The 17,105-nt window shown below is 36.0% G+C and overlaps 1 protein-coding gene across 10 annotated transcripts in view; it reads left to right on the forward strand.

Moving 5' to 3' along the window:
* Window positions 1-17,105, forward strand: part of Rbp6 (RNA-binding protein 6) — a 1,006,046-nt gene that overhangs the window by 223,687 nt on the left and 765,254 nt on the right. The window lies entirely within an intron of this gene.

Here is a 17,105-nt window from a genome sequence, read left to right on the forward strand (position 1 = left end):
GACTTATTTATGTGTCTGCAGTCTCTAACACGGTCTGTTTATTTTAAAACTATTTACAACTTTAATTAAAATATAATGAATTGACTGAAGGGTTGTTCGATAGTTATAATAAACTTTTCCGCGAGCTTTCAGCGGTGAAAGGTTGACTTTCCAATTTTTATTTCGCATTTTTTGCACGTTTCATCAAAACTTTAAATGATTCGTTTTACTACGGCAAAAGATAAACTTTCAGTCTGAATAATTAAATGGTGACGATTTAAAATAATATGTATTGCGAAAGACAGGTATTCGTTATAACATATAAATTTTATAGGGAAAAAGACATAAGTACATATAAATTGGTAAACTATTCTTTCTATTCAACGAATAAACCACAAAACTTAAGAATGTAACCTTATGTTATTGAACATACACAATTTTAAAATACTTCATATAACTACTAGATTTTTTTAGAAATAAATACGACACCAAGCGAAATTTGAATATTGGTTAGAATTATGGTCAAGTTATCATAATTCTAGGCTTCAGGTATTTTTTTGAACATCTCAATATAATATATTTGGCTTGGTTAGTTTGTACCAATGTAAATATCGATATTTAGCATCTACTTAGGTAGTTGTAAGAAACTACTTAAAAATAAATAAGACACTAGCATCTCATCCGGGGACCCCGGTTTCGATTTCCGGTGATGTCACAATATATGTATACGACTTGCTCAAAGCCTGAGCGTTTATGTGATAGTTTTACTTATATACTACTACACACTAAAGTACTGTTATTGGGCCACGCAGTCTATTGTAGCGTTAAAAAATATATGAATATTACTATGGCTTAGTGCAAAGATATTTTATCTCCAGTTTTTGTTGAAATTGAGTTAACATAATATACAAAACCTTTATGCTGTAAAAATATTGTACGTCCAAATATAATATTTTAAAAGATATGGTATTATTCAAATACATAATATTATTATGTCGATTTCTCATGTATCTTAAATCTTAAACTTCGATTTTCTCAAAACATACAAAACTGGACATACAATGTCTTTGCACTAAACCAACCTTATTAATAAATATGTAATATAATGCAATATATATGAAATTCTTATATGAATTATGTATGCTTACCACGTGATATAATGTATATTAAATTTATGTCTGAACACGAAGATAAAGACAGTGAAATTCTTATAGGTTTGGTTGTACTATCCGAATAACCATGATTTAAGAAACCATTTTACAACTGTGATAATAATATGTGTATGAATGTTAATACTGAATATTATCGAATGGTGAACATCATAATATGCAAGAGTAGATATTTTAAATAGTCTTGAATTAGTTTAACATTAACATATGATTAAATTATCTGGCAATTCAGATGTTTTCGGACTGATAATAGTTTCTTGATTTAGATTATAGTGACACCCCGGAAGTCCGGGTAGGGAGGGGAGTCGGGGCCGCACGGCCGATCCGACCTCAGAGCTCGACTCGCCGGTCAACCGGGCGTCAATGAGGCCCTCGTAGCGTGCCGTCGGCAGAACGCGGGAGACACACGACCAGCTTCCACCCTTCGACTAGCTCAGAATAGTTCAAGGCGGTCAATAGTAGCTGGTTTTTAGTCCGGTAGAGCACGTTCAGTGCACGGTAGGTCTTGACAGTTGGGGGTAAATGCAGGATTGACGGGATGGAAAAATGATGAACGCAAGTTGTTCGTAGCACCAATCGTTGCCGAAAGTTTTATTACCTAATTAGTTAGGTTCACGAAAAAAATTACACAACACACATTACATACACAACACAATATTACTACACATTAACAATCTCACACTTTATAAATTTTTAACAGCCCTAAATTTATTAAAAACGGGCGCCTAGGCTGTCAATTAAAAATTAAGCTTCCACAGGGCACACAGCCTGTCGCGTTTGGGAGTCTTACGCTAACTAACTTTCTACCTGCAGTGTTGCGGCTAGCTCTCCTTCTTTTGAGCTTTATCGCTGTCTCTTTCAATCTACCCCTGAACGACCACCCCTCTCTATCATTCTTGCATGCGGCGAATGTTTGGCTTTTGCCTGGGTTTTACCGTAAGGGTCGTCCAAGCTACCTTTTTGGCAGGCAGACTGAAAGTTACAGAGATTTCTAAGAATTGAGCCCAAAAGAAGCAACATTTATAGTTGATTACTAAAGAGCATTTTATGCATAAAACGGCGATGGAAGGATTTTGGCGGGATATGAGAAACATGAATGTGGCATCCATATCTTCGCTCGTGATTTACTATTAAGGGGTCCTCCATGCCCGTAGAAACGTGGAGGTATCAAGCGGCCCCATTCAGATTCGAGCGAAGTGCCCATTCTGTTTCCCGCCATCGTCCCTCCATCCTCGCTCGTATTACCGCAACACAGCGGTGTGCTCCTTGCCCCATTTACTTTATTGACGGTGACATGACCAAACTCAATAAGTTTACATATAACGGGCCCTTCTTAGGGTCAGTTTAAAATTATATTCTCGCAAGTAATTCATTACAATTCAAGAAAGGCATCGGGGCGTCGCCATGAGCAACCTAAGTTCACATAGTTTTTTTTTCAGACATGAAATATAATTCGTATCTATAAGGAATTTACATTACAAGACCGGACGTCATTGTCCGCCTCCGTATCCTGCTTGAAGAGCTTATTAATTAATCTTATTAATAACGACCCTTTTCCATTACAAAAATATTTTTTTTTTTTAAACAATGCCTTTCGCTACCTTTCGCACACGTCACGAGTCTCCATGACGCAGCTACATTCGCGACTTCTATTTTAAGCTTACAACTTTCATGGTTATAAACAAGCACTAAGCAGCACTCACACGCAGTTATTCTGGGTCCTCGCCATTTGGTCGCAACACCCAACCGTTTACCGCTACTTTGGGTTTACCAACGAGACTATCCCCCACCGTTCATATCCCGAGGGAGGGTCGACGGACGCCCCTAGCTGAGGCGAGTGGTTCAGACAGACCTTTGCGTGGTCGATCCCTCGCCCACATGCTCAGAGCGTGAACATCGCCCCCCATCGTTCAACCACCAGCAGAGTATACCTCGCTGCAGTGCCCCCGCGGTGGACAGTGATAACCAGCCTCAGTATATCCTGTCACCTAAGTAGCGGTTACAAAAACAAAGCACAATCTTACAAGGTGGAATCTGGCATGAACGACATCGTTACAGGCTCATCACCTTCAGTTCGCTACCAATTACGCACACCGGTTTTCTTACTCGGTGACGCTACATTTGCGAGAAATTATGTTTTGACAGGCATAATCACAAAGCAACATCTATTACACATTACAATAAAAGAAAAAAGAAGACAATTTAACAGCAATCGACTTCTGGGTAAAACTCTATCATTCCTGCCTCACTACGCTAGTAACAACATATTTTTAAATCACAACAGAAATTCAAGACATAACTAGGATGAAAACCGCAATTACAATCAATAAACAAAGTATAAAACCTTAAAAACCCGTCCCTCCGCCATGAGGTGACCCTGATGCAAGCTTCCTACCTACGTTTCGAACCGCAAGAAGAAGGCGGGTAACTGAAGTACCCACATCGCTAGGTTGCGAGCGATTGCGTCAACGACGTTTTCGACTCGTATGGCGGCAGTCCGTGCTATTTTAATTTCTACCTGTTTATTTCTACGCACCGTTTTAGGTCGCGTACGTCTACGGTGGCTATCCCCACCGATTTCCGTGGTCTGAAACCTCCTCGATTTATATCCTTCTCGGTGAAGGCCTCCCCTTGCACCTTTATATAAATACCTTGAATTTCTAACTATAAGGGTAGATTCCACACCACCCGTATCCACTCTTCTTCGAAAGAGTAGATGGTGGAGCATCGCCCGTTTTAGCTCCTCTGAGGGCCTATCCTCATCGCCTACTTCAACACTACACTACTGCACTTTTTCGCTACTTCACCCCCCCCACTACTAATTAAAAAAAAAATTAAAATGGAATTAGATTTTCTGGTAATTCGGGTAGACACAACGACGCCATTCTGCCTCGCGGCTAAGCGAGCGAATGCTGAAGTGTCGCCCTTTCTGACATGGCTGAAAGCCCATTGTTATCTACTACGTTCGCTAAGTAATCACAGCAATGCTTCGGATTCACGTCCGCTAGCCCTTAAAGATTCATCCTCACTTAGCGACATACAATTCACGAGAGGGTTGTGGCATTCCGACCCTGCATATCGAATTACTAGAATATCCGGCCACCGATCGATAAGGGACCCTCAACACATAATAAAAATACACCTCAATACCGCCCTCCGCCAGTCGTATCTTGACGAAGAGTCGAAAAACGGCCCCTGCGGTGGTGAGAGGGTCTGTGCCGACAGGGGTTTACCAACGGACTCTCACACAAGGGTGAGAGGGTCTTACCGAAGGCGTACGAGCCGGCCTCCCACACACTCGCCGGAGTGACGAACGGCGCCTCTCAGTCAATCACTCCCGACAGAAGACAAAACCAAGGTGCCACAATAAAAAAAAAACAAATTTAGCTTCGCCTCGCTACCCATTCATGCACGGCGGAATCACTCGGCCGGCACTACACTTCGCGATCTAGGCTTCCTCTCAACACACACGACACGTCAAGTCTCCCGCTCACGATCGGTACCATTACCTAGATGCAGGTTACTTCCACAGTGGGCTCTCGCAAGATGAGGCGCGTAGCTAAGACTCATCTCGTCGACCCGTGGCAGTTCATCCTAACACAACTATTCCTACCTAACGAATGCGCACACTAAAAATCGTACCCTATTTTCATCACCTGTATCTACATGCGTACATACATGCGTCCTTTCTGACACGGCTGAAGGCATATCGTTATCTACCACGCGCGCTAAGTTATCACAGAGATGCTGCGAATTCACGTCCGTTAGACCTCAAAAATCTGTCCCCATCACACGACACCAACTCACGGGATAGTTGTGGGGGACACACCATCCATTACTAGAATATCCGGCCGCGATCGACTGTTGACTCGTGACACAAAGAAAATACAAATAAAATACAAACACAATTATGGCGTACCTGGCGCGAACAGATTCGTTACACACCGACACCCTCCGCCTCACTACTCTATTGCGCACACTGGCACTCGTGCTCAATGTCACTACATTCATGGGCTCGCCTTAATCCTGACAGAGAGACGACAGATGCCTCCTCGATCAATCCCCGATCGAGAGGCATGGTCCTACCTCAACGAGTCAACCAACCAGCCGACGGCGCCATCATCTAGTCAACCGCCCCGTAAGAAGATGCGCGTAGCTAAAACCTATTCCGTCGGTCCACGGCAGTTCATCCCAATACCTCCATTCCTCCTTAACAAACGCTCCTCGCTAACGACCGTTATTACTTCTCGTCACACGCTCATACATGAGTCGTCATTAAGTAAATTAACCTAGGCAAAATTCAAGGGATACAATTAACAAAATGTGCTTACAAAACAAAATTTAAAATAAGTATTCATGGTTATCATACTTAGTACACTAATCTCCGTACTAAATACGCAATACAGAGTCATCAACCTGGCCAAGGTAGATTTATAAATGAGAATTAAGATTCATTTTCAACATTTTTCATCTCATCTTAATTGAGTGAATAAGGTCATTAATATTTAATTATTCTATTTTATTCCGTCGTGTTCGACAACATAGGTTAATGCAGTACCAAACTGCGGCATATACTGTAGTTAAATTATAGGTCTAACAACAAAATGACACATCAATAAGACATACACGGCAATGATAATAATACACAAGCATTACAATACGAAAATAAACAACAATATGAAATATGAATTAAAATGAAAGTTTTATATTGGCCTGGTCGTTCCTCCGTAGGGGGTCTCCTTCCTCGTCATCTTCTCCAGTTAGAGCCTGACAGGCGCTAACCGGCTGTGTGGCGGTCTGTTACCGCGTCGTCCGCGCCGCGATGACGTACCACGCCTCTCCACGGACATTTCGTGGCCAGCATCCCTCTTGGTCCGCGCCGTCTTCTCGCAGATACACTGCACGGTACAACACTCAATAACTTCCATCAAGTCCGTATCGCAGTTATCCATCGTAAAGTTATAAATAAATTTAGTATTTATAATTTACTATTATTGTCGTTGATCCTTATTTGCACGCACTGACAATTGTTAGTATTGCAAAATTAACAGAAAAAATATAAACTTGAAAAAATATGTCCAAATGTCAAACTGACAGATGACAGCTGTCAAAAGCAACAAATGACAACACTCACAGCTGATTCGAAATGGCGGATGTCAACAGACTCAGCATTTTCAAGATGGCGGACGATCACAACACCACAAGCGTCAAAATTACAGTCGTCAACCACAACAACCGTCCTCCCACTGTCACAAATGTCAAAATGTCACTGTCCACGTCAACTGTCTAATACTTTAAGCACACTAAATTTATAACACTGAATTTAGCACTGACTCTTCATTTCAGGATATCGGTTCGGTGAAGCTCCTTCAGTTCTTCACTGCCCTATTTCTGACAGATGCTTGCCAACATGACAAGTACTGTCACAGCCCCACGTTGGGCGCCAAACTTGACACCCCGGAAGTCCGGGTAGGGAGGGGAGTCGGGGCCGCACGGCCGATCCGACCTCAGAGCTCGACTCGCCGGTCAACCGGGCGTCAATGAGGCCCTCGTAGCGTGCCGTCGGCAGAACGCGGGAGACACACGACCAGCTTCCACCCTTCGACTAGCTCAGAATAGTTCAAGGCGGTCAATAGTAGCTGGTTTTTAGTCCGGTAGAGCACGTTCAGTGCACGGTAGGTCTTGACAGTTGGGGGTAAATGCAGGATTGACGGGATGGAAAAATGATGAACGCAAGTTGTTCGTAGCACCAATCGTTGCCGAAAGTTTTATTACCTAATTAGTTAGGTTCACGAAAAAAATTACACAACACACATTACATACACAACACAATATTACTACACATTAACAATCTCACACTTTATAAATTTTTAACAGCCCTAAATTTATTAAAAACGGGCGCCTAGGCTGTCAATTAAAAATTAAGCTTCCACAGGGCACACAGCCTGTCGCGTTTGGGAGTCTTACGCTAACTAACTTTCTACCTGCAGTGTTGCGGCTAGCTCTCCTTCTTTTGAGCTTTATCGCTGTCTCTTTCAATCTACCCCTGAACGACCACCCCTCTCTATCATTCTTGCATGCGGCGAATGTTTGGCTTTTGCCTGGGTTTTACCGTAAGGGTCGTCCAAGCTACCTTTTTGGCAGGCAGACTGAAAGTTACAGAGATTTCTAAGAATTGAGCCCAAAAGAAGCAACATTTATAGTTGATTACTAAAGAGCATTTTATGCATAAAACGGCGATGGAAGGATTTTGGCGGGATATGAGAAACATGAATGTGGCATCCATATCTTCGCTCGTGATTTACTATTAAGGGGTCCTCCATGCCCGTAGAAACGTGGAGGTATCAATAGTACATAATAAATATCAAATAATATCTTTGAGCTAGTATCGAATCGGTAAGACCGAGTAAGGACATCGCTGTCCCACCGCTAATGTAATCACATCATAATGTTTACAAGTGTTATTCATGAAAGTGTACGATCCCAGGATCAAATGCAAATTTACGGTCTGGCACCGGTACATCTGTTTTTAATTAGAATTGCGGATGCGTGAATTTTAATTTAGTCCTCGGTTCAGCTTCGTCTGTGAATAGCGCAAGGCGAGTGCCGAGCTCTATCTACCTCTTGAATTATCTTCGTAATATTTCCCTCTTTCTCGTATATATCTTTTTAATTCAATGCGAACTGCTGCAAATGTTAAACAGCTTTACCTTGATGATCTCCCTCTAATGGAATATTATACATTTTAAGTGCGGAGTGTTTGAGATGTGGAACGGACGTTTACCTTGGGAAATAGTATGCAGTATTTTATTTTATTTATCATAAAAACTTTCAGGTAAATATATTATAAGTACTTTATATTATTTATAATATCACCCATTTATATCTGTGAAATAACTGGTATAATATAACGAGTGAATAGTACGTTAAAACGATGGACAATCAATAAAAATAGTGCATACCTAGATGAAATGCTATATAATTTATTAGGTATATCATCGAGTTACTGCCAAAAGTTGGAAAGTTTTGAAATCATGTTATGGAATAATTAATTGAAAATTTAAAGTTTGACATGCCCTCTAAAATGAGGCACAATGCTAATTTATTTGTGTTTTATTTGAGTGTTTTATATATCAAATGATCTTAATTTTTTTAGCATACAACAATCTACAAAAATAATGCATACATAAAATTCTATAATAATTTATTATATCATGGAGTTTCTGTCAAAACTTAGTAAGTCTCAAAATCATATTATGTAGTGATTGCAATTTGAAAGTTTAACGTGCCCTCCAAAATCAGGCATGACGCATTTAATACTGTGTAGATTTAAACAGATTTGATAATTATCCGATATATGGTGTCATCAATTATAATACAACATGTATTCTCAATTATTATCGCTTAATAATTTCATGTATCCAACAGAAGCATTTTTTTCAGTTAATTAACTAGCGATACATAATTATTATATTATTAATTAAACTGGGATTTATGTGATACAACTCCATTATAATGGTTTTCAAACAAAGTTGAATAAATTACTTTGTTTGAAAACCACGATAATTATTATTAAATTATTACGTATTTGAGAAGAATTTATTCATTATATATATATATTGATATTACTTTTATATATTATAATAAGTATGTAAAACACTCTCAATGTAATAATACTTACACTAATGTGGGAAAAAAGTTTGACCAATGTGGCTCATTTTTTTTTAGCAAAATGATGTATTTTTGTCAATTTTTAAATAGTAAATTATTGAAAATGATCAACAATAATTAAGTAGAGCACGTCTAAAAGCAATACTAAAAATATTGCGATACAATCACATAAATATGTAAGTGTACGTCATAATAAATCCATTTGGCAGGATCACGATTCAAAGATGTCGCTCATTTGAATTTACATTTGGCATTCTCCCGGCGCGACCTCCCTTATCCCAGTCTCGGGCCCATGATCCCGCCAGATTATACCTCATTTATGTCGAAAGCCTTTTTAAGCCCGGGTCACTTTAGGCGGAGTGACGTCCCAGTCCAGGTCCGGGTCGGGGCAGTGCCGGCATTAGCGGGACAAGTCCGGACTCTCTCGCTCTCCTTTAAAATAACCCATGTAATTTATCAAAGCGGTTCGATGAGCCATACTCTGAATGAACTCCAACCCAAAATATATACATGCATCCGATAAACCCCCGACATCTATCTTCGGCCTGTATTCTCATAGTGTAGGGATTTTGTACTTTGATACAATACTCCAATACCTACCGAACATGGCATCTTAATTAATTTTTGTATTTAAATACTTTTACCAAACTTAGATTAGATTATGAAACGCGATTTTCAATTATTTGGTTGGTAAACTTATTCTTCGATTTCATATTATGCTTTTTTTCTAATATTAATATTTTTTTAATCTAATTGTTTTTAATGTACTATAGCGGCGTGAATTCGAAAAGAGACCCCTAGATGGCGTGGCCCATTGACTGGACGCCGCAAGCGCTATGTAGACAGATTTTGATTAAACTCTATAATATAACTTCGAATCCACTACCATTTTGGGATCATCTCAGAAACATATCAGAAATAAATTTTAAAGGGATGACTGCATGTTAATTTAATTTAATATCTTTGATTTAACAAATACATTAAAGAAAATATTTTTTTATAAAAAAGCTGCATGAATTGCAATGAACTTAAAGCTCACCACTCGGCTTGCGATAGATGTAGGCTGAAATTCCATTAGATATAAAAAATAATATTTTATTAAATTTTTTCCAATATGTAGTTCTATTTCATAAGAAGTACAAAGACTTATTCGTCTAGATCTTAATATTTTTTTGACTCAAATTTGACAATACTTATTTGGTTAGTAGATAAACCTATTAGATTTGAGTGAAAGATTAGTAATATATATATATATATATATATACTTAACAGAATAAAACAGACAACACTCTTTAACTTATTCAAAAATATTTAACTATTGTAGATCAGAATCAGGTGAAATTAATTTAAAACGTTTCAATAAAACCAATATAACCACTCCTCATGATAATTATTTTTTATGCATATAGTTTGTATAAAAATTTATATTACCATTCTTTTGTAATTGCCATTACTATTGGAGTTACTGTACGAAAAAAACTATCAAGCTACTTTGTTACGTTTTTAACACGATACTAACATTCATGTTTTTTCCAGCAAAGTAAATTTGATGAATAGCATAAGAATAAAAATGCTTTCAACCAGTTTTTTTTACAATATATTAATTAACTCAACAAATTGTCAGTTCAGAATAAAAGGCGCCACGTTTTTACACCTGAAAAGAAAAAGTTTCGGCTTCTCGTTAACTTTGTTGTTTAATTAATCAATCACTGCTTGAACGGAAACTAAGGCTGTATATCTGTGTCAACCAGCCATCGGATTTTTTAAAACTAGACTTCCAACAAATAAAGCTTTAGCTGCCTGTAAAGCGTGACGAAGATTATTTCAGATTAAACTTTGACTACATTGTTCTCTACAATTTTAATTTATTTATGCCACAGTCTGACACATAAAATATGTAAAGTACGTATTTTCTGATACAATTTTATTATAAAATTTCAGTTTTTTTACGTTTTATCTTGCAAAACGTCATTAGGAAACAACATAATCTACAAACCATTAAATTTCATTTTAATTATAGGCTTAATGATACTTTCAAGATTAAGTTATAAAGATAAGAAAATAATGAACTAAATATTTAGGTAGTTATTTATTCGTGGCAGATTTTCTTTATATACATATTATTAATGATATAAATCAGTTTAAAAAATACCTATAAGAACAGACGTTTTAATCCATAAGAATATGACATTAATAACTCTACAAAAGACATTCCATGTTACAATAATATTATTTATGAGGATTGAAAGAATCTATGTGGACTAGTAACCAAGTTGAACTGCGAATAAATGCTACTTTGGCCTGTTAAGACATTTTAAGTCCCTCATACTATCTTGCCGAACTAAAAGCACTCTTTACAAGACACTTGTAAAGTCAGTGCTCACCTACGCGTCGGAAACCTAGACATTAACTCAGCAAAATGAACGAGCCCTGAACATCTTTGAAAGAAAAATTCTCCGCCGTATATATGGACCGATCAGGGACGGCACCAATTGGAGGAAAAGATATAATGCTGAGCTCTACGGGCTGTACGAAGATTGCAGCGCAGTTCAGTCAATTAAGATTGGGAGACTGAGATGGCTAGGCATGTGCACCGTATGAATGACAATGAACCGGCAATGAGAGTGATGTCAAGCAATCCAATAGGGCGTAGAAGAAGAGGCAGGCCAAAGATTCGCTGGTTGGATGGAGCTGCCAGTGACTGCCATATCCTGGAGGTACCGAATTGAAAAGCGGCCACACTGGATAGGGACAGGTGGAGGGAGCTGTTGGAGGAGGCCAGTACTCACACCGGGTTGTCGCGCCCTTGATGATGATGATGAGTAACCAAGTTGAGGAAATCAATTTTATAGTTAAATAATATGGCATTATCAATAATAACTAACATGCTGTATATGAGATATCATTCTTAGGTAACGCTTTATTACTTTCTACAAAAAATATTTATATACTCTATGTTTATTAATGTTTTGAATGTTTGAATGTTTGAATGTTTGAAAGAGGATAATTAAATAAAAAAAAAAATGTAAATATCGATTTTGGGAATAAAAGTTTTTGTGTATTAATCCTGCTTTTCCCATAATTATTAGTAGTTTTGCCAACTGTCATTTTTATTTTAATAAGCCAAATAAGTAAGTTGGCAGAAAAATACTAAATTTTCAAAAAATGAAAAAGATAGTCTTGAAATTACCATTTCAAAACGTAAGTCGTAACTTATGTATATCATTTTTTATGATTAATGAAAGTACGAAATATGGGCATTATTTAAATATCGAATGTTATATTTGTGTATTTATTTTATTGTTAAATTACACAAACATATTAATTTTTAAGCAGATATGATGTAATATTCTAGCCGAAAACGATAATAATATGCTAAATGCGTGTTTACAGGCTAGATATTATGCATATTAAAAATGAGAGATCTGGCAATAAAAACCCTAAGTTGGCAAAGCTGATAACTAGACTGTAAAAACTACTCTCACCGTAATAACTAAATTTTAATAATATAACGTCAGCTGAATGCAGAACTATTCTAACTTACATTTGAAATTTTTGAGGAAAGAGTTTTTTGAAACAACTTACTGAAATTATTTATTATATTTATGGATAAATGGATGCATCATATTTTAGTAAGATTATTGATGAAAAAAATGGTGCATACACTTTTCCATATAAATAATAAATAACTGAAGTAGGCCGTTTCAAAAAACTCTTCTGCAAAATATTTCAAATGTGAGTTAGAATAGTTCTGCATTCAGCTGACAATAAGATTACTGATAATTTCTATCATTGACACAGTTCTATGTTAGAAATTGAAGAAACTTTTTGATAAAATAAGGTTTGCTCACCCCTTGTAGGGAATTCAAAAAGCGATCCTCCTGCATAGGATACATGTGATATCTATCACCTGTAGATTCATAGAAAATGGCACAATAATTCTGAGAAAAAAAACGATGACAGATAATAGTAATAATCATTTGCGAATTTCACGATAAAAATATGTTTAATACTGTTGTATAACCAATTATCGTTTAAATAATATGTGAATATTATAAATATTTTATAACAGAATGATAAGTCTTTGTCTGAAATTTTTATATCCGTAGCTTCAATATAATATAGGTACCATCGTTAGATTTATTTCAAAATATACGCGGCTTATGTTACTTACAACAGCTTTAGTATTGTATGAAAATGACGAGTTCTTTGGAAAATCACCAGCTACTAAAATTTAATTAGACTTTTTTGCTTTGTTAAACGTGGATTAGGCGTATGCCCCAGCCGAAGTCTATGTTTTGGTATAATAAATGGCGCAGTACAGGATATTGCGATAAAAAATGGATGCGAAGCTAAGCAAAGCAACCAGACGAAAGGGTTTCAGCTCGCTCATACCTTTTTCCACTGCACGAGGAGGATTAAAAGCGTTACATTGCAAATTAAATCCAATTTGGTTGTACTTTATTTTCATTTTCAAGAAGTCTTTTTTTCCGGCGCAGGTTAAAAAGCTTGTTATGATAATTGAAGTGTTGGGTCCGACATGATTTTATTTTGCAGTCATTTTGTAATTGTTCGTGTTCAATGTGCTTTTTTATCACGATGGAGCACGCACGCATATTAAAAAGTAAAACATAACCTAAACGGCTCATTTTATCACGTATACTGTAATCCATTGTAACATAATATCCGTATTTTTGTAATATATAATTTTTAATTTACACTGAAAACATTAGACTAATACGTGTTGTATTTTATTTAACAAAGCCTGTGTAATATCTTATTTTATATAATTATTATACACATAGATACTTATATAACTGACCTATTAATATGTATATAATAAGCGTAGTAATGCAGAAAACAGACAGTCCACACAAACCACAAACTGAGATATAAGCAATTTCATATTATGTACATGTGATTATACAATTCTACACAATTTAAAAAAGATGTACTATTTTTTAATATTAATACTATCGACCGAGGGTAGGTACTTGATGAAATATGAATTTAAATAATTCTAATGAAAGTTTTATACTATTCCATTGAGTCGTTTCTTGCGACTCGGGTTTCGCCTTTCGGCATCTTCATGCACATAGTGCACTCACCAAAAGGTAAATACACAATCACAACCAATATATTATACTTACATATTTAGATAGATAAATTCGCTGGACAAACTGAGCGAGACATGCACACGAAATATATACAAATGCTATTTTTTTCAAAGCGACCAGCGTTATGTCACTATATTTAAAATACACAATTCTGAAAACACTCATGAGCGAATATAGCCAATAGAAAAAATCTTTTTCGAAAAAAGTAAGACATCCGGCAGGCATCAAACCTGCGTCTCTTGGGTTTCGCGCCCTGTGCATTGCCGCTATGCTGTCATGCTAATTGCGACAAATTTTAACTATTGGCCTTTTTAATACCCGCTCATAAGCGCTCTTCAAATTAAGTTACGGTAAACGATCGATTTATGTGTTCTAAATTAATTAATTTAGTTCTTTAAATTACCGACCGATGTCACGGATCACTCCAATTTTTTCTGTTGTAACTTACTTGAACTTGCTAATAATTTTAATTAACTATTACTTTTATTCAAAAATCAACGAATGTCACTATATTTATTTAAGACTGTGAATATTTAAATGGTTCGTGGTTTTTTTTTTAATTTTACAAATTAATGATCAGTGATCCGGTTTTATGTTAATATTGCGGCAATCGAATAGAATTTAGGAGGAAAAATAATATAATTTCAGTTAATAGTTCAGAACGCAGAGTTTCAGTGCTATAATACATTGTGTACTATTATTCTAAACTATGTGTACAATGCCATGTATACAGTAGAGTAGATACACAGATACGTGGCAAGGTCCTAAAAAGAGTCCTCACCAAGTGATTGCGGAGAAGGCTTTTGAAGTGGGGTGTCGGGGGATGTGGACGAACGCGAAAGACCGGATGACGGCAGCACGTAAAACGTTCACGCGGTGATTGGACACGTAGTGTTAAGGACCTGGACGGCCAACCCCTACCCTCGCCCGCCAGTCTCAGAGTCAGTTTAAACGGTCCGAAGGAAGGTGACAAGTGATTCGTGTGCCGACACTTTTCAGGGAAAACTCAGCTACGTCCTAACTGCTGTAAAGTGTTTCACAGTAAATATTGCAAGCGCAACTACTGTAGTTTCCCTGTGAAATTTTCACTTGCTTCGATTGAGTTTCGGGGCGTCGGATAAGTAAATGAAAAACGTTTGACACGTTTGAAACTGCTTCGGTAATTTGTAGCTTCTCTCTATATCGGAATCTTTTCAGGGTATTTTATCTGCACAGTTCGTGTTTATCTATAAAGCAGGTATTCTTTGAAACATATTTCTATCTGCTTTTTCTTGGGTATATTTACAATTTTACCATACGTTAATATTTTCACATTTTGTCTATCAATCACACTCGTAAATTTTCCGATTCCAAGATACGCCAACCAAGACTACAACGGCGTTTCATGATTTAAAATTTATTTTAATATCAATCATTACAAGCTATAGGTTCATAACGTCGACAACATGGAATGAAAAAAAAAACAAGTAGGTAACAGATTTTTAAAAACTGTAATTAGAAATTAAAAAAAAAATAATAAAAAAAACTGTTTAGAGATAGACATAGATAATATGTATATTATAGTCTATTTTAAGAATATACAGAATAACGTTCACCAAAACTTTGTCCCACGGTAGTGTAATTTTGGTAGGGCACTGTTATTTCTCTCCCAATGCTCGTTTTCAATTGCATGCTATTTTTCTACGTACTTTAAAGATGACATTAAGTGCGAGTGATTTTGAAAATTGCAATTTTTCAAAATTTACTAATAATTTTCATATGAAATAATCTAATAACACTAATAATTTTTATTTATTTTAAAAATATACCTTTTTATAGAAATCAGATTTTTATTATTAGGTAAATTGTATTTTATGATTAAAATGTAGTTTGAAAAGTAACATATTTTTTTATATAAAAAATCATCGATTATTCTAGAAAAGATAATATTCTCTAACATAGACCAGGGAGAAAAATATTTAATACTGTCAAGCATGTCATAAAATTGTCATTAACCCGCGTATGTCATCATGCTAATCCATTCATATATATTTTTAATAACTTTTGTAATGTAGATTTATTTATTCATGGATTTTAGTTTGTAATAATGTATATGTAATTTAAAAGGTGCATTTTCTTTATTTTCATTTATTTAAATGAATATAAAATAACTAGACCATACAACAAAGACGTATTTGATGGTTGTCTTCTGAATATTGCGGAAATAGCAATGTTTGATATCACAAATAATATATATTATAAATGTTTTATTGTGACACAATTTTTTGTGTTAATTTGTATCAATATTAACTTTATAACAACATAAATGTCAGAAATTTTCATTGTGGCAGATAGAGAATGAGGTAAAATGGAACAAAACTGGACTGTTTGTGCCGAAACTTTCAAGTTTCCGCTGAATATGATTGAATGATAATGTTCTCTGGTCATTAATAATCTGGGTCCGGGCTCCCAGTTAGAGTAACAGTTTTATTGTACGCATAAACAATTTCGGCCGCCATTTTGGGTGAGTGATCGCGCACAACTGTTTTTGACATTCTGAGCAATTGAAGCGCATGGCAAAACATTCCAATAAAAAAACCTTCCTCTGTCGTTTATTTGCCTGCGTAAAGGGTCATTTATAATAAATATACCTATCGCGTTCGAATATAATGAGGTCCTCGGCATAAATAAAGCAATTTACAGATGATTTACGTACTTGGTTACGTCCCAATTTCATATACTATTATCATAAAATCAGCCGTTGATTATGATTATTATTTACCGTATAATAAATTTAATATTCAATTCAGGAGCTTGCAAATGAAAGCCGCAAAGTAGAATCGAAGATAAATATCACCAAGAACAAATTATTGGTAAAATATTTACTGAACCAATTGTCTTGGACAATCGACTTCTTAATCTGAAAACCAGCCAACTGTACTTTTGACCAAAATGGAATTTTCTTATTAACCATGTTTTCGTTATCCATTATCGTTCTTCACACAAAATACCCAATTGTAGATGCCTAATTTCCAATATCTTAAATAGAACAACTTCGCTCTTTAAATAAATATAAAAGAGAAGCTCAAATAGTGTATTAATTCATAGTGCTGCTTATTTGTAAAAAAATCCTAGAAGAGGTATATAAAGTTTTAAAAGTATTAAACGACATTACAATTAATTCGTGACA

The sequence above is a fragment of the Rhyacophila brunnea genome, unplaced genomic scaffold (genome assembly GCF_057557595.1).
Source record: "Rhyacophila brunnea isolate RB1 unplaced genomic scaffold, BYU_Rbru_1.0 scaffold_7, whole genome shotgun sequence".
NCBI classification, from domain to species: domain Eukaryota; kingdom Metazoa; phylum Arthropoda; class Insecta; order Trichoptera; family Rhyacophilidae; genus Rhyacophila; species Rhyacophila brunnea.